This window comes from Myxine glutinosa, chromosome 5 (genome assembly GCF_964187855.1).
Source record: "Myxine glutinosa chromosome 5, kmMyxGlut1.1, whole genome shotgun sequence".
NCBI classification, from domain to species: Eukaryota; Metazoa; Chordata; class Myxini; order Myxiniformes; family Myxinidae; genus Myxine; species Myxine glutinosa.
In genome coordinates, this window is record NC_136265.1 from 12,355,176 (window position 1) to 12,373,324 (window position 18,149).

General features: G+C 50.5%; 1 protein-coding gene across 1 annotated transcript in view; it reads left to right on the forward strand.

Annotated features, from left to right (window-relative positions):
• The window catches only part of LOC137427954 (tolloid-like protein 2), a 161,818-nt gene that overhangs the window by 59,181 nt on the left and 84,488 nt on the right, over positions 1–18,149 (forward strand). The gene's annotated exons all lie outside the window — the stretch shown is intronic.

An 18,149-nucleotide genomic window follows, 5' to 3' on the forward strand; every position in this document is an offset into this window, starting at 1 on the left:
ACGTTGTCTACGTGAGATGCGGTGGACCTGGGCACGACATTTAATGGGGGAAAAAGGGGAAGGTCGGCTCTACTGATTGTTGTTTACAGACAATGGGACTAGGGAATGGGGGATTGGGGATAGTTGGGGAGTATTGGGGAAATAGGGGAATATTTACAAGCGGATATGGAGGCCAAATTCCATATTCGCAACATTGCACCCTTCTCTACCCTCGGGGCGTCCCGACCCGATAAATTTTTACCTACTTTAGTGTGGCACGCAATGTAGTTCCCTCTACTATTAACTCTACCCTGAGTGCGACAGTTTTACAGATATTCACAAATGAGTAAATATGTCCCCCTGCGACGTTGCACCCTTCTCCTCACAGAAACACACCCACAGGATAACCGAATCCGGAAAGAATCCTCAAACTAAACATACAGCCGGTAGGGAGCATTATTTACACAAGACTACGCTGATATTTACACTACGATCCAGGACCTGTTTTTGGAGGAACACATGCAGATGTTATGCATAGAGAGAGCACGCATGCTAGCATCGATACACCAACCCACGAGTGCTCTGTGGCCTACGGCCTTTAATAATGTGCAGAGCACCCCTTCCAAGCATCAAGCACCACCCCATCACACAGTGAGCACCATCCGGTGCACCAATAAAGTGTTTACAAATCACCGGTGGTGTCGCAGCCGGCCGATGTTCTGCCGCTGGTCTTGCCTTCATGTGGTGCACTTGGCCTTCTTACTTCTTTTAAACAAAATAAAGAAAGGCGCCAACCGCGTCCATTTCTTTATTGTGGCCGTCAGGGGGCCAACTATAAGTGGTTCACCTGTATGGCATAGGTGCCACGTTGACCCATAGGTCCATCCACGGGTGGTGCTTGGCCGCAAAAGAGCTGCGGTCCATTGTGGGTGGCCACAAACATTGCGGTCCATATGGTGTATCGATCCAAGCAGCAAACAGCGAAAGTGCAGGCCCACAACTGCGAAGCCAGCACCTCTCTCTCCTCTCGCTCTACCCCAAAGCCAGATCCTCGGAGGTGGGAGACAAAAGAAGCAGACAAGTGAGTAAGGTGGTAAGGGCGCAAAAGTGCACGCAATGCAAGGTAATGCACACTGGGGGCACATGGGAACCAGGTGAGACAGGTACGTTCCTACCGTACGCCCCCCCCCCCCACCAGGTAACCTACATGGCCCCTCCCTTACCCCTTACTGTATCCACAAAACACAACACTACCCATAAACATCTACTTTACAAATCCACAAACGTCCCTACTGTCTTCCCCGTTCCTCCCATAAACCAAATTCGTCTTCTCTCCCTCCTAACCAATCAAATTTGCTATTTTCAACTTTCATCAAAATTTGCCATCTCCAACTGCACATCAAAATTTGCCATTACCAATTCATCATCAGTCCCTCCTATGGAGGGAGAGATGGAATCACCCCAATGTCTCATCCACGTCGTGATGCGTCTCACAAATCCACAGCAATCTCATTTCCTGCAACAAAACAAAGAAAACACAGGTGTGGAGTCATCATCATCACCACAGGTAAGTGGCTGCGTATGGTGCGACAGGTTCATCAATCCTAACTATTTCCTAAATGACTTTAACAACTTTACACTACCCGGGGTCTTTCTCCGGCCAACCCATTGGCCCTCTTACACTATGGGTTCTAAAAACCAATTCCCATTGGCCAACTGTGGTGCTTTTCAATTTGGGGTCTCACTCCCCCGATTCATCTCCCGGTGCTCTCGCACAATTTCTGGGCTGTGGCGTGTACCTCTCCCAGTGGGTCTACCCACCTGCACACCTCCACCACTGCAGTTGCCTCCGAGCTTACCTGCTCCTCACCCTAACCTAACTACCTGGGGAAGGCCCTCTGGCTCTCTCCCCACTCGGTGCCCTCTCTGGCACTGGGCTGCCCGATCCACATCCGGGATCCTCAGGCACCCACTCACAACTACCGGCTCCCAGAGTCCACCTGCGGCCTCACCTGGCCGACATCCTCACAGTGGTGGAGTGCCCAACCAACTACACACACTAACAGGCTACACGCCCAGCCATTTCCACAACACTAATGCACCCATTCACAACACCATTCTGCAACCGCACCACAAATGCCAATATCCAACCACAATTTACCTGTACCCTCTACCTAACACTTACACTACCCGCCCCGGGTATCCGTGATAGGGGTCCACTCTTCCCCCATCCACACCTTCGCACCATGCACACCACTCCGTACCACTTACTCCAACTCTCTCCACACACCTGTACTGGCACACCTGTGCTCTCACACCTGGTGCCACCTGCACCCTTCTCTCCCCAAGCGCATTCGCGCTGATCCACACACTCATTACTCACACACTGCTCCACACACCTGTCCAGTTGCACACCTGTGCAATCACACCTGTTCAATTCTCACACACACGGCATCATTTCAGCTAACTACTCCCTTCTGAAACTTGCGCTTCCCAGTCGTCCCTTTTAAACTATTGCGCTCCCTCGTCATTATCATCCACACTAATCTACCTGCGTCCCCACTACAGGTATCAGTCACTAACTAAACTTAACGTTACCTAATGTCATCTTCTAGGGCCCTATCAATATAACCTAACCCACCCGGGCTAGTTTTCACTGCCATACACCCCATAAGCTATTGCTCCTTTGCCCCACCATGGGAAGGGTGGCAGGGATGCCACCCTTACCCACCGGGCCTATCGCTCCTCAATCCCCCAGTCCTCTGGCACTAATAAGCCCCCCTTATTCAGAGGTACTGGGTCCCGCCTCGGCATCTAAAGCCGAGGCAATCCACGGGGGCGCCTGCTCGCCGGTGTAAGGCCTTATTCGGTCGGCGTGGACGATCCGAGGGAGGGCTCGTGGCCCCATTTTGATCTTAATGACCACGTCACAGATTTGCGACAGGACGACTCCTGGGCCTTGCCAGGGGGAGGTGAGCTTTGGGCACCTTCCCTTCCGCCTCCGGGGATTAAAGAACCAAATCTTCATCCCCGGAGCGTATTGACTCCCCTGGCTCCGGTCGTCGTACCTGCGCTTCATCTTTTCCCCCGCCAGATGGAGTTGGCGGCGGGCGAAGGCATGGACTAGCTCCATGCCTTCCTCTAGGTGACGTGCGTACCCCTCCCTCGGCGGGTTAACCACTGTGTCTGGCACGGGACCGCATAGCAAGTCGGCGGGAGCCCGTAACTCCCGCCCATACATAAGCAACGCTGGACTGCATGCGGTGGCCCCGTGCTGGCTGGTTCGGTAGGCCATGAGCAAATAAGGGAGATGTTCGTCCCAGTCATCCTGACGGGTGGCGGTGAACAGTGCCAGTTGTTGGATTAAAGTTCGGTTAAATCTTTCCACCATCCCGTCAGATTGAGGTCTTAAAGGCGTTGTTCTGGTTTTCCGAATTGACAGGAGACTGCACACATCTTTTAGCAATTTGCTCTCAAAATTTCGTCCCTGGTCGGTGTGCAACTCCTGTGGAATCCCATGCCGGCACACAAATCCTTCCACGAAGGCCTGCGCTACCACCCCTGCTTCTTGGTTGGGGAGGGCGTAGGCCTCCGGCCACTTGGTGAAATAGTCCATTACAACGAGGATATACTTATTACCTTGGCGGGTGCGGGGCAGCGGTCCTAGAATATCCATAGCCACCCGCTCAAGGGGGGCCCCCACCTGATGTAATTGAAGGGGGGCCCTCATCCTCCGTGCTGGTCCCTTTTTGGCAGAACAGGCGTCGCATCTCCGACACCAGTCCTGTATGTCGCGCCCCATATTCACCCAATAGAACCTCCGGCGGACCCGAGATATTGTCTTTGTCCTGCCCAAATGGCCGCCGGAGCGGGTACCATGCACCTGTTGCAATATGACGTTCTTGAATTTGTCAGGGACTATCACCAGCCAGGAAGTTCGATCAGAGGGAACCTCCACCCACTTGCGATACAAGATGTTGCCTTTCAATTCCAGGGTCTGCCACTGAGCCCAATATGCCTTTGTTTGTGCCCCGAGGGGGGTGACCTCTTCCCCCTTTGGTCTTTGCCCCAATTTGACCCAATTGAACACTGGCCCCAGGACAGGATCCTCCTGCTGGGCCGTGCTCCATGCCAAAGTTCCGAATTCCTCATCTGCGGTTAGTGGCAAAATTGGCCCTCTCACCCGGGTTGCCCGGACAACGAGGGTCGGGTCCGAATCGCCCAATTGTTCCCTCTCCTCGTGTCTCGCACAAAATTTGCAGTTTTCCCCCAGACAAGGACGCCGAGAGAGTGCGTCCGCATTACCATGGGCCTTCCCGGCCCTATGGGCCACATCAAAATCGTACTGCTGCAACTTTTCCAACCACCTTGCAATTTGGCCCTCCGGTTCCTTGAACCGAAGGAGCCATTGCAAGGAGGAATGGTCAGTTCTAACCAAAAATTTCCGCCCGTACAAGTACGGGTGGAAATGGTTCATGGCAGCCAGCATAGCCAATAACTCTTTGCGAGTGACGCAATAATTTCTCTCGGGTCTACTTAAGGCCCGACTATAATAACCAATCACTCTCTCCACGCCCTCCTGTGTCTGAGACAAAACTGCGCCCAATCCTTCCTGGCTCGCATCCGTGTCCAGGGTAAATGTCCCGTCACTAGTGGGGTAAGCTAGAAGGGGTGCGGATGTTAGACACCCCTTCAATTTTTGGAAGGCCTCGTGGCACTCCCGTGTCCAATTAAATCGCGTCCCCTTCTCCGTAAGCCGGTGGAGGGGACGGGCCAACTCCGCAAATTTCGCCACAAAGCGCCGGTAGTAGGAACAGAGTCCCAAAAATCCCCGCACCTCTTTGATGGTACGTGGTGCGGGCCACTCCTCTACCGCTTTAATTTTGTCTGGGTCCGTTTTTACCCCCTCGCGGCCAATCACGTGACCTAGATAGGCCACCTCTCTTGCAAACAAAGTGCACTTACTCGGGTTCAGCTTCAACCCTGCCTGTCTGAGGCACCCGAACACCTGGTCCAAATTAGCTACTGCCTGGGGGAACGTTTGGGCATGTACCAGGACGTCATCCAGGTACACCAGGCATGACTGCCATGGCATGCCGCCTAGTACATGCTCCATCAATCTTTCAAAGGTGGCGGGGGCGTTACACAAACCAAACGGCATCACAGTAAACTGATACAGTCCCTTACCTGTGGAAAATGCCGTTTTCTCCTTCCCTGCCCTATCCATCTCCACCTGCCAATACCCACTCTTGAGGTCCAAAGTTGTGAACCAATTTGAGCCCGCAACGGCATCGAGGGTGTCATCAATCCTTGGCAGGGGATATGAGTCCTTGAGTGTCACGTTGTTTAGCTGGCGATAGTCCACGCAGAACCGCGTGGTCCCATCCTTCTTTTTGACCAGCACAACAGGTGACATCCAAGGACTTCCCGAGGGCTCGATCACACCTGCGTCGAGCATTTTTTCAACCTGCTCGTCAGCTTCCGCCCTCTTGCTCCAAGGGAGCCGTCGGGCGGCCTGACGAATAGGCCGGGCCTCACCGGTGTGGATCTGATGTTTCACCAGGCCCGTACGTCCAATATCCTCGGTGGACAGGGAGAAGAGGTCCAAATGGGACCCAACCAGTTTGTGTAAGGCCTCCCTCTGGGTACCTCCCAACTCTACGCTGCTACGATTTACCATCTCGCAAATGGGATCGGGCCAATTCCTACTTGTTATTGAAGGCTCCCCCCGGGGTCGGCTCGGCTGGACGTTCTCGCCCCTCACTGTCGCGACTTCCTCAACTGGGGTGCAGCCAGCTACCCTCGTGCCCCTTACTATAGTGCGTGGTTCTGTACTCATATTTATTACTCGGACGGCCACTACCGGTCCGTCCGTTTTTACAAGGGTGCGGCCCACGATTAAACCCGGTATGGACTGCGCTGCCACCGGTTCGACCAGGCCGCAGGACTCCTGCCATGTTGGGCGAGCTGCCCACCGGGCCGGCACTATCGCCTCGGCCCTTGGGGGGATGGTCACGGCCTCGGAAGCCTCCAGCTCCGCTCTCTCGGCCGTGCTCACTCCCCCTAACGGCAGCTCTTCTACTCCCACCTGCAGGATCCCCCGGCACAAGTCGATTTTACAACCGCTGGCAGTCAACAGGTCCAACCCTATTAAACATGGGTCGCACACCTCCGCCACCCAAACATCTATCTCCCTCCTTACCGACCCTAACTTGAGGGTCACAGAACCACGCCCTATGATCGGGGCCGTTACCCCGGTAGCAAGCTGCAAACTATAATTTTGCAGGCGCTGGATCTTATCCCAGCCACCTGCGCTCGAATCAAGGACCACAGGGCTGATGATCGTGGCGCTAGCTCCTGTGTCCACTACGGCGTCTACCCCCACGCCGGCAATTTTGCATCTAATTGTCAGGCTACCGGTTCCAATTTGGCCACAATAAATGACCTGTCGCGTCAATGAGGGCTCTCCTCCATCCTCTGCTGCCGAACACCGCCCTACGTGCCCGACACCTTCTAGTTTCCCGGGGTCTGGCGGGGGGGTGTCTGGGGTCGGCTAACCCGCTCCCCCCTGGGCGGAGTTGAGGACCTCAACTGCCGGGGATCATCCCGGCGCGCGTTTCGACAGTGCCGCGCCAGGTGACCCAGGCGGTTGCAGGTATAGCACCTCACCTGATAAGGTGCTTGCCTCCGGAATTCCAAATTCCCCCCCCTGTAGGTCCGAATTGGATTACCCGCTCGTGGTCCACCGCGGGCCACCTCCGGGGCCGCCTGCCATGGTCCAGGTCCTGCCAGGCGCTGGTCCACCAGCCTCCGGACCATGCCCGCCAGGTCAGGACCCACGTCGTGGGCGGGCCCCCTAAGGGGTCCGCCCTCCATCGGGGGTCCCACCTGGCGGACCGCCATTGCGAGACGCTGGCCCCCCCGGGCCAGGGGCCTCGCTGCTTCCCAACGGGCCGCAGCGTCAGCCGCCTGGCTCAGAGTCTGCGGGCGCCACATGGCGAGCTGTTGCCGGAGCTCAATGTCCGGGAGGGCCTGGATAAAATGGTCCAGCGCCAGGCTTTCCCGGGAATCCGCTGCCATGCTAGCATGTGCGATCCCCACTGCGCGGCGAATGTCGTGGGCAAGTTCCCCGAAGGCTTCCTGGGGCTTGCGCTTTCGCAGCGCGAGCTGAGCTTTAACAAGCTCGCTCTGCTGTTCTATGCCGAATCGATTAATTAGGGCGTTGCGGAGGGCTGGCAGGGTGAGAGCACCCGCTGGTAATGCCGTCAGCACCTCCGCCGCCGCGCCGCGCAATGCGGCCACCAGGTGTACTCCACCTTCGTCCTCACCCCAACCGTTGCCCTTACACACACAGTCGAACTGCGCCAGGTACGCGCGTAGATCACTCTTGCCGTCATACGGCGCGAGTGGGACCTTGTGGGACCACCTCGCATGCGAGTCGTTGCCCGCCTGCCGGACCCCGTGCGTCGCCCCTTGCGGGGTCAGCGCGGGGCCGAACCGGCCGGGCCCCCACAGTACATTACCCCCAAGGGGCTCTCGTGCCTCCCCGGTCCCTCCAACAACTACCCCTGTTGGTGTCGATGCATGGGTCACACCTCCGCAACCCGCTACCCATTCCATACCACCACAACCTTGCTCACCCACACCTCGCACCTCTTGTTCCATACCCTCCGGACCAGCCATACACCTCACTCGTGGCCTCTCACGAACATCCGGGTCTATCTCGACCCCCAAGCTTATTAAATCACCTGGCGCATCATACGCACGACCATATTGGTCACCACTTACACCGGGTCCTCTTTCTCTTCGTTTCTCCTCCATCACCTGCGAATCCCTCATCCGGTTAATGAGCACATCATCACGATCCGAACACAGACTTTGGACCAATTCTTTTACTTCCTCCTTTATCTCTTTCTTATCCTCTCTCCGTCGCTTCTTAATTTCGCTCACCCCTTCTTCCACTTCTTCTAATTTCTGCTTCACCTCCTTCATCTCTTCGTGCGCCCCTTTAAGTTCTTCCTCTAACTCCACTTTATTTTTTTCTATGTGCTCCCGCACCTCCCGCTCTTTAACCTCCATCACCTCTACCACCTTGTCCATTTTCCTCGTCAGGTCCTCATGTACCGTCTGACACTCTTTTTTAATTACCCCTACGTCCTTTTTCATCTCCTTCTGTGTCGATTTTAAACCCTCTATTACCGCTGTGTTCTTCTTTACCTGGTCCCCCAACTCCTTTTGTCCCACTGTCAGTTGTTCTACTCCCAGCGTCAACTCCTCTATACCCCCTTGCAATTTTACAGTCCCCTTTCTCACCTCCTTCTCCATGCGCTCCTTACAGTGCCTCACCTCCTCGCGCACTCCTCCGACCTCCTCACTCACTCCTCTTCTGATCTCCTCTCCCATCACTTGCATCTCCTGCCCAGATGCCACCCTCATCTGCTCCATTTCCTCCCTGTGAGCATCCAGTTTGGTTTCTACCCCCATTCTGACCCCCTCTATCTGCTGCCCCATTTGGTTAACTTCCCTTTCCGCTTGGTCCCTCATGTCCCTCAATTTGCCTTCCATACTGTTTTCTAACCCCTCTAACCCCTTTTGCATCCCTTCCATTTGATTCTCTTGAGCGGCCATTCTGTTTTCTACCCCCATTAACCCCTCCTGTATTTCCCCTAATCTATTGTCTAATCCCTCAAATTTGTTGTCTAGTCCCTCAAATTTGTTTCCTAATCCCTCTATTCTACTCCCTAACCCTCCGATCTGGGCCCCCATGTCCTCCCTCAATTTCTCGCTATTGGACCCCATCCTTTGTTCTAACCGTTCGCTATTGGCCCCCATCTTTTGTTCTAACCGTTCGCTATTCTGGGCCATAAGGGCCTTCATTTGTATGAAAAACAAGTTCAAATCCACCGGCGGCGCTGCCACGGTCGCGGGCGCGGTGATCAGCGAGGCGCCATTTTGCGCTCCCGCAATGTCGGGCACAACGACGCTATTTTGTGCGTCTGCTACCCTCGCTGCTTCGCTCTCCTCCTGTCCCTCATGTCCCTCAATTTGGTCCTGGACCGACCCTGCCTCACTCTCCCCTACCGGACCCCAGCTGTCTTGGTCTGCCATAGCGCGACTTTCAAAATTCGGGTTTTTATACAACAAAACAAATTTCGGCCGTTATAATTTCGTCGAGCGCAGTAAACGCGCTCTGAATCGATTCTCCCTCCCTGGTTTGGGCCTAACAACGCGCGGGAAACGCGCTCCGAATCGATTCTAATTGTTACAAATTTGGGCCTAATAAATTTAGTCCCGGGTCCGAATTCCACTCCTCGACACCAATTGTTACAGACGTGGCTTAGATGTTATTTACCGAGCGGTTTTGGTATGACCACGTCTGCACAAGTTACCCGATTATACTCGAACGTTGACTAATCGCGCTACGCTAGGTCAATAAAGGCAATAAAGGAAAAGGACACACGGCTGGGTTTCAAATGACACGACACCCAGGGTTCAGTTCTCAAGACCTCCGGAGGAGGTTATATTAAGGCGGAAGGTTAGATTACAACTACAAGAGGTACAGCATAGAAAGACAAGCACTTAGACACACTCTTATATTATTCCCAACAGACGACAGATAAACGGGACAAAAGGCTGACTCACACGGGGATTGATGGCAAGGAAAGGCAGGATCGATGGCTCCAGGTGCACCTGGGCTCGAGGCAGAATCGACTCGGTCCGGTCCAGAGATGCGGGAAGGTCACAGCGCTCGGAGATGGTGACTTGTCTGCTCAGGCTGGGGGCGCATCTGACGTCACGTCCGCTACGTGGCCGCGTATATCCGGCGGGGAGTGACACGCCCTCGGCTCGTTAGCTCCGCCTCATGGAATCGGCACGTTGCTTCTCATTGGGTGCGTGCGGGGGGTTTACCAGGCTCCGCCCTTGACGAGGAGCTGACAGCCAGCCCCTTTGTGGTAACCCCGTGGAGCGCATGGTCTAGAGCGCATTGTCAATGGCGGCTAACCGAGCCGGTGTCAGGACGCACACTCCCCCCCGCGCAGCGCCGTGCCCCTCTGTTGTTGTTGTTGTTGTTTGGGGAAGAAGATGGGAGGAGGTATGGGAAAGGTCCTAAACTCACTACTGGTGCCATATAATCACATTCTGGTGCAACGAAGAGTCAGAATTAATGGAAAGGAGTCCTTAACTGACATAGACTAAGAATAACTAGCAAGATGTCCGAACGTTGTCTACGTGAGATGCGGTGGACCTGGGCACGACATTTAATGGGGGAAAAAGGGGAAGGTCGGCTCTACTGATTGTTGTTTACAGACAATGGGACTAGGGAATGGGGGATTGGGGATAGTTGGGGAGTATTGGGGAAATAGGGGAATATTTACAAGCGGATATGGAGGCCAAATTCCATATTCGCAACAATACGTTGTTCATATACGCACTCTTCATTCTCCTCTTTCTTCCTAACTCTTACTCGGACAAGCAAATCCCCTATGCCATCCATAATGGTACACTCTATCCATACACCACATCCTCCCTTCCGTGGATGTTCCACGGGTTTCGGCTAGTCTATATAATAATAGCGTAAGGACTCGACTTTGTTATCCCTTTTACGCCGCACCCAGTGACCCGATGCCCACGGCACTAATGGATTTACGATCTACGAACCGCGCTCTTTGTTTATCATGTACAGCCATACTCGAAAAATCTGAATTAGCCGACGTTGGGGCCCAAAAGCATCCGATTAACTGCCGATACGACGCCATCTTATTGGCGTCTGCTGGGTGAAGGCAAAGCAAGCCGTCCGCTGATTGGACAGTCGAAGGCGACAGCAAGCCGTCCACTGAGTGGACAATCCTGAGCATGCATTTGTGCCGGTGTCGTCGATCGCGGTGTACGCTAACCTCATCAGGTGGGTTTACCATAATTTCTTCCAACCTCGCTCTTTGTTTATCACGTACAGCCATACTCGAAAAATCTGAATTAGAAGACTTTGGGGCCCAAAAGCATCCGATTAACTGCCAATACGACGCCATCTTATTGGCGTCTGCTGGGTGAAGGCGAAGCAAGCCGTCCGCTGATTGGATAGGCAAAGGCGAAAGCAAGCCGTCCACTGAGTGGACAATCCAGAGCATGCATTTGTGCCGGTGTCGTCGATCGCGGGGTACGCTAACCTCATCAGGTGGGTTTACCATAATTTCTTCCATATACTGTGATTACAACGAATTGAAACCGATTAGCAGCCCATCAGTATCATATAAAGCAATAAATACCAAGGCTTCAGCTTCTGAAAGCTTAAAACAAAGTGTACTTCGCCGAGTGAAGAAAAGTAGGCGTAGGCTTGGGCCGTACCTATCCAGTTGTTGTGTTTCCGTTGTGGCCATGATCTCAACAAATGGCGTAGGCCATGTGGCGTAGGGTAGGTCATGATCAGCCCCCCCCCCCCTCCCCTTTCGTTTCACCAACTCCTGTATCTGCCACCGTTCATGATTATCAAAGTAGGCTTTACCCTGTTCACGATAAGGTAGAAATCAGTGAGTTGTATACGAAGAGATAAAGGGATGGCATTGACTTCGAGACGGTACGTGATAGTTGGCTGCGGCTGGCTGATGCCAGGTTTTTTTTCTTCTAAGTGCCATGGATGCTGATGGACATAATAAAGGTATCGGCTGATCTCTCATCGTAATATTGCCCGATGGAAATGAACTGTTTCTTTGGTGGCTGTTATTTTCGTCGGTGACAATGGTGCTCCACCTCCCATGGCACTAGACTTCGCCTTCACCACCTTCATTCTCACGTACTTGATGCAGAAATACTAACAGGTGCCCACCAGGGACAACGAGCTCTTATACCCCGTATCAGACTCGCCCCATCTGATGCCAGTTTACCCTTCGTTCTACAGCGAACTCAGTTTCCTGTTCGCCTGGCATATTCAATGACCATAAATAAAGCCCAGGGCCAAACATTCTGTAAACTGCGCCAGTGTGGCCAGAGTGGTGCTATGCCGATTCCTATTACGAATCCATTCATTTTTCAAAAGTATATCGTAGCGTTGTCATTTAAGTAGATTGCAATAAATACGTTGTTCATATACGCACTCTTCATTCTCATCTTTCTTCCTAACTCTTACTCGGACAAGCAAATCCCCTATGCCATCCATAATGGTACACTCTATCCATACACCACATCCTCCCTTCCGTGGATGTTCCACGGGTTTCGGCTAGTTTTAAAAGGATACAGTTGGCTCTCTAATAAACACAAGTGATTGCTAACACGTGACTTGACGTGTTAGCAATCACTTGTGTTTGTAACATTAAAACGAATTTTATTTCCAAAAAGCGGAACACCATGGTCACCAAGACTAAACACTTGTGCCTCCCTCCAGCAACCATAATAATCCAAACATTAAGTAACTTAAAAATTAAATAATTGAAAATTGAACGAAATGAAACAATTGAAAAAAATATATCAAGATTCAAGATTCAATACTTTATTACCACATCAACTTGACAGTTGTTAGGAATTTGAGGTAGTGTGCTCTTAAAGACCAAAAAAAAAAAAATACATTAATGGGGCATGGAAAACCTCCAAATATTCAGTGGTCATTGTATACATTATAAAGTACAACAAAAAAAACATACATTAATAAGGCATGGTAAACATCCAAACATTCAGTGGTCATCGTATACATTATAAGGTGTGAATAAGAGCATTTGAAATGGCCTGTAGCTAAAGTGCCAAGTGCATTATAAGCTATTGAGTAGTTAATAGTTATAGGAGTGGTACTGTGCATTCAGAATGCGGATGGCAGTAGCATGTGTGCCGTTCCTGAACCTAGAGGTTCTGACTTTGAGGGCTCTGAGTCTTTTCCCTGAGAGTAGGAGTTCGAACAGGAGGTTTGCTGGATGAGAAGCGTCCTTAAGGATATTCAGGCCAACCCTCTGCATTTGGGACTCGTGGATATAGGAGAGAGAGGGCAGGTCAGTTCCAATGATTTTGGAGGCTGTACATATGACTTTGTCCAGCTCCTTTTTTCCTGGGCCGTGATACTGCTGAACCAAACTAGAAAACTATAATACAAACTATAATAAATAAAATAAGTACGGTAATTTAAAAATCAAATAGTTAAATAATTGGAAAATGAAATATTTGAAGATTTAAAAAGATAAGCATTGAAAATTGAGAAAAAATAAATAATTGAAAATTTAAAAAATGTATAATACAGGACTGTATATTCAAAATTTGGGAATAATTAAATAATTGGGAAAAAAGAAATACAGTACCCTCGGACCCTGACATTCGCGGTTCCAACATTCACGGACCCTGCGTATTCACGGTTGATAAATTGCGACTTGCTTATACATTCGTGGTCTTGTGTCCCACAAATTTGCGGTTTTTGGTGGGCGCAAAAAATAATAATTAATAAGCCATGAGTATGACCTGCTTGTACATTCGCAGCCATGTGCTTCACGTTTTCATGGCTTTTTCCGGTCACATAAAAAAAAAAAATTCGCCGCGCTATAAGCTAGCTTTGCCGGATGTCCCACCAGCTGCGTATCACATCATCCCCTGCGAGTTACTGTACTGAATGAAAACACTCCACTGCATCTACCACCTGCTGCGTAACACATCAAAAATCCTTCATCATCATCATCGTCATCATCATCATTTAAAAAGTTGCGTGAGTACTTACATTATTTAATACTTACATTATTTAATACCTACATTATTTAATACCGACATTATTTTGCGGTTCTTATTTTTTGCCCCACATTCGCGGTTCCCACTTTCGTGGCATTTTCCAGGAACGTATCTCCCGCAAATCTCAGGGCCCGAGTGTACTGTATTTGCAAATTGAAAAATTGAATCACTTAACGAATAAAAAAAATTGTAATGGAAAAATGATTCTTCAAAAAGCGGGACATCATGGACACCAAGACTATACACTTATTGCCTCCTTCCGGGAACCATAATAAAGATTTGGGTCCATGTGACTCCAGTATTGTGAGACCCAAATGACATCATTTTTTTATTCCTACGGCTTGAGCTGAAGCTTAATGGCACCAATGGACTGTCATCAACATTTTCATGGACGTTTTAACATCACCAGGGGTCGGGATGGCCCATGCACCGTCCGGAAAGTGAAGCCACAGCCTGTAGAAAGGCACGCCAAAACCGTGCTCCCCGCCGGTCCATTCTTGATCAAGGGGTCAGACCTGGCATCGACGGCCGAACGGATTTTTGTCGATGAGGATTACTGCTAAATGGGACATGGCCAGAGAAAAAAAGGATGCAATCGCTTGTAAAAACAAATGGCTTTTGTAAAATAGAAGCAATATCCAGATTGTAACAACACGAGCTTGCTCAAATCTTCTGGGAATTCCAAGAGTTTCATAGGATTACGAGGGATCCCCGAGAGCAAATATACAGGGTGATCTAAAAAGACCTGGACAATTTTGGTTGTTAATATATTGTTACGTGTGTGGGGGTAGGTAATGAAATACCTTAGTCCAGATAGAATTGTGTAGGTTTAGCATGCTCCGGATGCCGCGAAGCCACTTCGATGTAAACTAAGAAGGCTGAATGTCCGTGTAAGCGTTTGTGTGTCTTCCTACGAGGGGCGAAGTAGTGTTATTTAGATAGGGTCCATAAGGATAAATTCCCCAGTGTGTGCTTGCCCTCCTGTGGTCTTCCCTCCGTCTTTATATTCGTCAAAAGGCCATGCCACGAAAATCTCCATTCACCAACAACAACCATAATCGCCGACAGTATGCAGACATTTGCCAATCGGCAAGTAAACCCCGCCCCCGAACATTATCGATGGGCGTTGAGAATGGCCGTGAGCCCCACCCCGAAGGGGATGATTGGTCGTGGAGATGAGAGGATGCTATTGAGACGTCAGGATTGGTTGAGTGTGACGTCAGCGAGGGACAAAGGAGGGTGTGTACCTCCCTCTTGGTCTCTCTCTGTCCCAGGCTTCGTGGCAGGCGGTCACAGTTTGGCACTCTCTTGGTCCTGGCTTGGTCATGGGCAGTCATGCTTTGTCTCGGGTGCGCTCATAAGGAGAACTTGTGGAGCTCGGTAAACCTTTGCAACGTCAGAGAAGGGGGTGTTGGTTGACGGTGGTGCTCTTTGAAGATGGAGGAGATGGCGAGCAAACCAAATGAGGATATCCTGTCTGCCCTGCCTCACGCCGGCGGCTGGCTAGGGGCGCGACTCCGTGCCATCTTGTGTGCTTCCCGCACGGGGTGGCTATACTGCGGCAATGACCATCAAACTCCTAAAAGCCTTGTAGACCAGAGCTGAGTGCAGGCCATTTACAAATAAAAAGAACTTTTTTTTTCTTTTTTTTTGTATACAAAGTCGAGGCTCGTGAAAGAGCTAACATTTATCAAACAAACAAATCAAACAAACAAGTAAACAAAGTATATAAAAATGGGAGCGGTCGACAAGATGGGGAGAGAAGGGGAGGAAGCACACAAACGCAACATTTGAGGGCAGGGACATCGGGAGATGTGTGGGAGGCAGAGGGCCTGGGGGGAGGCAGGATAGGTATAAAACGCAAGGACACCAAGGACTTCCAGGAAAGAAGACAAAAGTCACCTCAAAAAAGTGGATTTGGGGTGAAATTAGCGGGGGTAGAAAAGATCAAGGTTTTGGATTGGGGAAGATAAGAGATGGTGGTGAACAGCCGTTTTAAAGACCTGGAGGGAGGAGTGGGATTGAAGAGAGTGAGGGAGTTTGTTCCAGAGGCGGGAGAAAAGAGGAATGAAGGAGTGAAGGTGAGCAGAGAGTCTTGATTTTGGCAGTTTAACCATAAGAGAGTTGCAGGCAGATCTTGTGCGACCTGCAGGAATATTTGGGGGACAGAGCCCAGAGAGAGCTGGGGGAGCAAGGCCGGAGAGGAGTCGGTAGAAGACGGAAAGACCACCAACCTGCTTGCGGTGAGTAAGTGAAAGGCCCTCGGAGATAGCGTCATCGCGGGAGATTCCAATGATTCTGAACGCTTTGGTTTCAACAGCGTGAAGACGAGCTAGGTGTGAGGCAGGAGCACCAGCCCAGAGGGGAGAGCAGTATTCCATTGAGCTGCGGATGAAAGCCTTGTATGTGGTGAGGAGCTCAGGTGTGCCAAGGAAGGACTTCGCACGACGGAGGATGCCCAGTCGGCGACTGGCTTTGGAGGCCAGCTTGGAAATGTGGTTTTCCCAGGAAAGATCATGGCAGATAGTGAGACCCAAAAGCTTGAGTGACAGAACTTCTTGGAGAGGATTATTCAGAAAGTAGATGGGAGGGTTGTCCAGTCGGTCTTTTCGGAGAGACATCGTAAGAGTGTGAGATTTGTCAGGATTGAAAGACATGTTCCACTTGTTTGCCCAGTCTGTGATTTTGTCCAGGTCTGCAGAGAGTGAGGAGGCTGCAGACTGCTGATCTGAGGGATGAGGAATGGAGCGGCAGAGAGTAGAGTCATCAGCAAAGAGATAAAGAGGATTTTCAAGAGAGTCAGAGAGATCATTGATGAAGACCAGAAAAAACACAGGGCCCAGAACACTGCCTTGGGGAACTCCAGCCTGAACAGGAAGAGGAGATGAGAGAAACCCATTCAGGGCCACACGTTGACTACGACGAGAGAGGAAGTCCGCCAATTATTTTATTTCTTTCATCTCTTAATCTCTTAATCTTAATTTTATTTCTTTAATCCCCTTGCCTGTTTTGTGTGTATGATTGGAGATGTCTCACTGTAGGATTTATTTTACCTCAACCATCTTTTTATCGTATTGCATTTATTTTCATGAAACCATTTTATTATGAAACCATTGTTTTTTTGCATTTTATTATTGTATTGCGAATTTTCATTGTCCTGTGTGTTTATTTGTTGGTGGGTTCGAGAAATTAAACCCCAGTCACGTCCATCCGTTCAGGCAAGACAATGGGACCCCCGTTATCCTCACGTGCCATACAGAGGAATCGCCATCGATTCGGCTCATATGCCTTGGAGTTAAAGACTGATCGGCCATCCGTCACTGGGGATCTGAAGGATCTTAATCCCTGGCGACGTGACAATATTTAGTTCTACAAATGATACAACGAAAGCCTTTGTTTTATATGATACAGAAACTCGTGAATTTTTCTTTAGTTTCAGGTCTGGTAGTTTAATGTAAAGGAAAATGATGACTCCATAGGAGAAACCTCAGTATGTCGAATGGTTCGAGACGAGATCCGACACGCAAATCCAGCGTAATTGCTGTACAAGGTATGGAAGGAATCCGCCACCGTGGACTAGTATCAGAGAGTGGAACAAAAGGAGTTTAAGGAGACTGAAAGTTGTCAGAAACAGAAAAGTACTGGTCGACCCAGCACAAGTGCAGCAGATGTTGAACGAGTGCGTGAATCATTTCAACAAAGTTCCAGAAAATCAATCCGATGCACATCCAGAGAACTGGGACTACCAACCATCACTGTACACAGGATTTTGCACAAAAGACTAAGGCTTTATGCGGATAAGGTGCAGATTCTGCAAGACCTCAAACCAAATGACTGACCCAAACGCAAGGCATTTGCTTTGGAAATGCTTAGTTGCATGGAGGATGACGAAGATTACCTGAAAAGGGTCATCACAGACGAAGCTTGCTTTCATGTATCTGGGAAGGTCAAACTGCACAATGTGAGGATCTGGGGCTTTGAAACCCCCCATGTGGTCATTTAACACATACGCAACAGTGCAAAGGTCAATGTTTGGTGTGGCCTTCTCCATGACCACTTGGTGGGTCCGTTTTTCTTTTCAGAGGATACAGTGACCTCAACTATTTACATGAACGGAAGAATTATCCTTTCCACAGCTTGAAGATCTGCAAGCCGATGTCATTTTTTAACAGGACAGCGGTCCCCCTAATTGGACCGTCGTCATTAGAGCAGTCCTGAATGAAATTTTTTCAGATCGCTAGATTGGCCGAGACGAACCAACCGCCTGGCCCTCACGATCACCAGACATAACCCCCCTTGATTTTTTATTTCCTGTGGAGATTTGTCAAATATATTGTCTGCAACACCAAGGTGGAAAACCTGCAGGATCTTCGTTCTCATATCACAGCTGCATGTGCACTGGTGGATGCAAACATGCTGAGCCGAACACGACAATACCTCGTGTACGGCCTTGATATCCTGTGCGTGACAAACGGAGC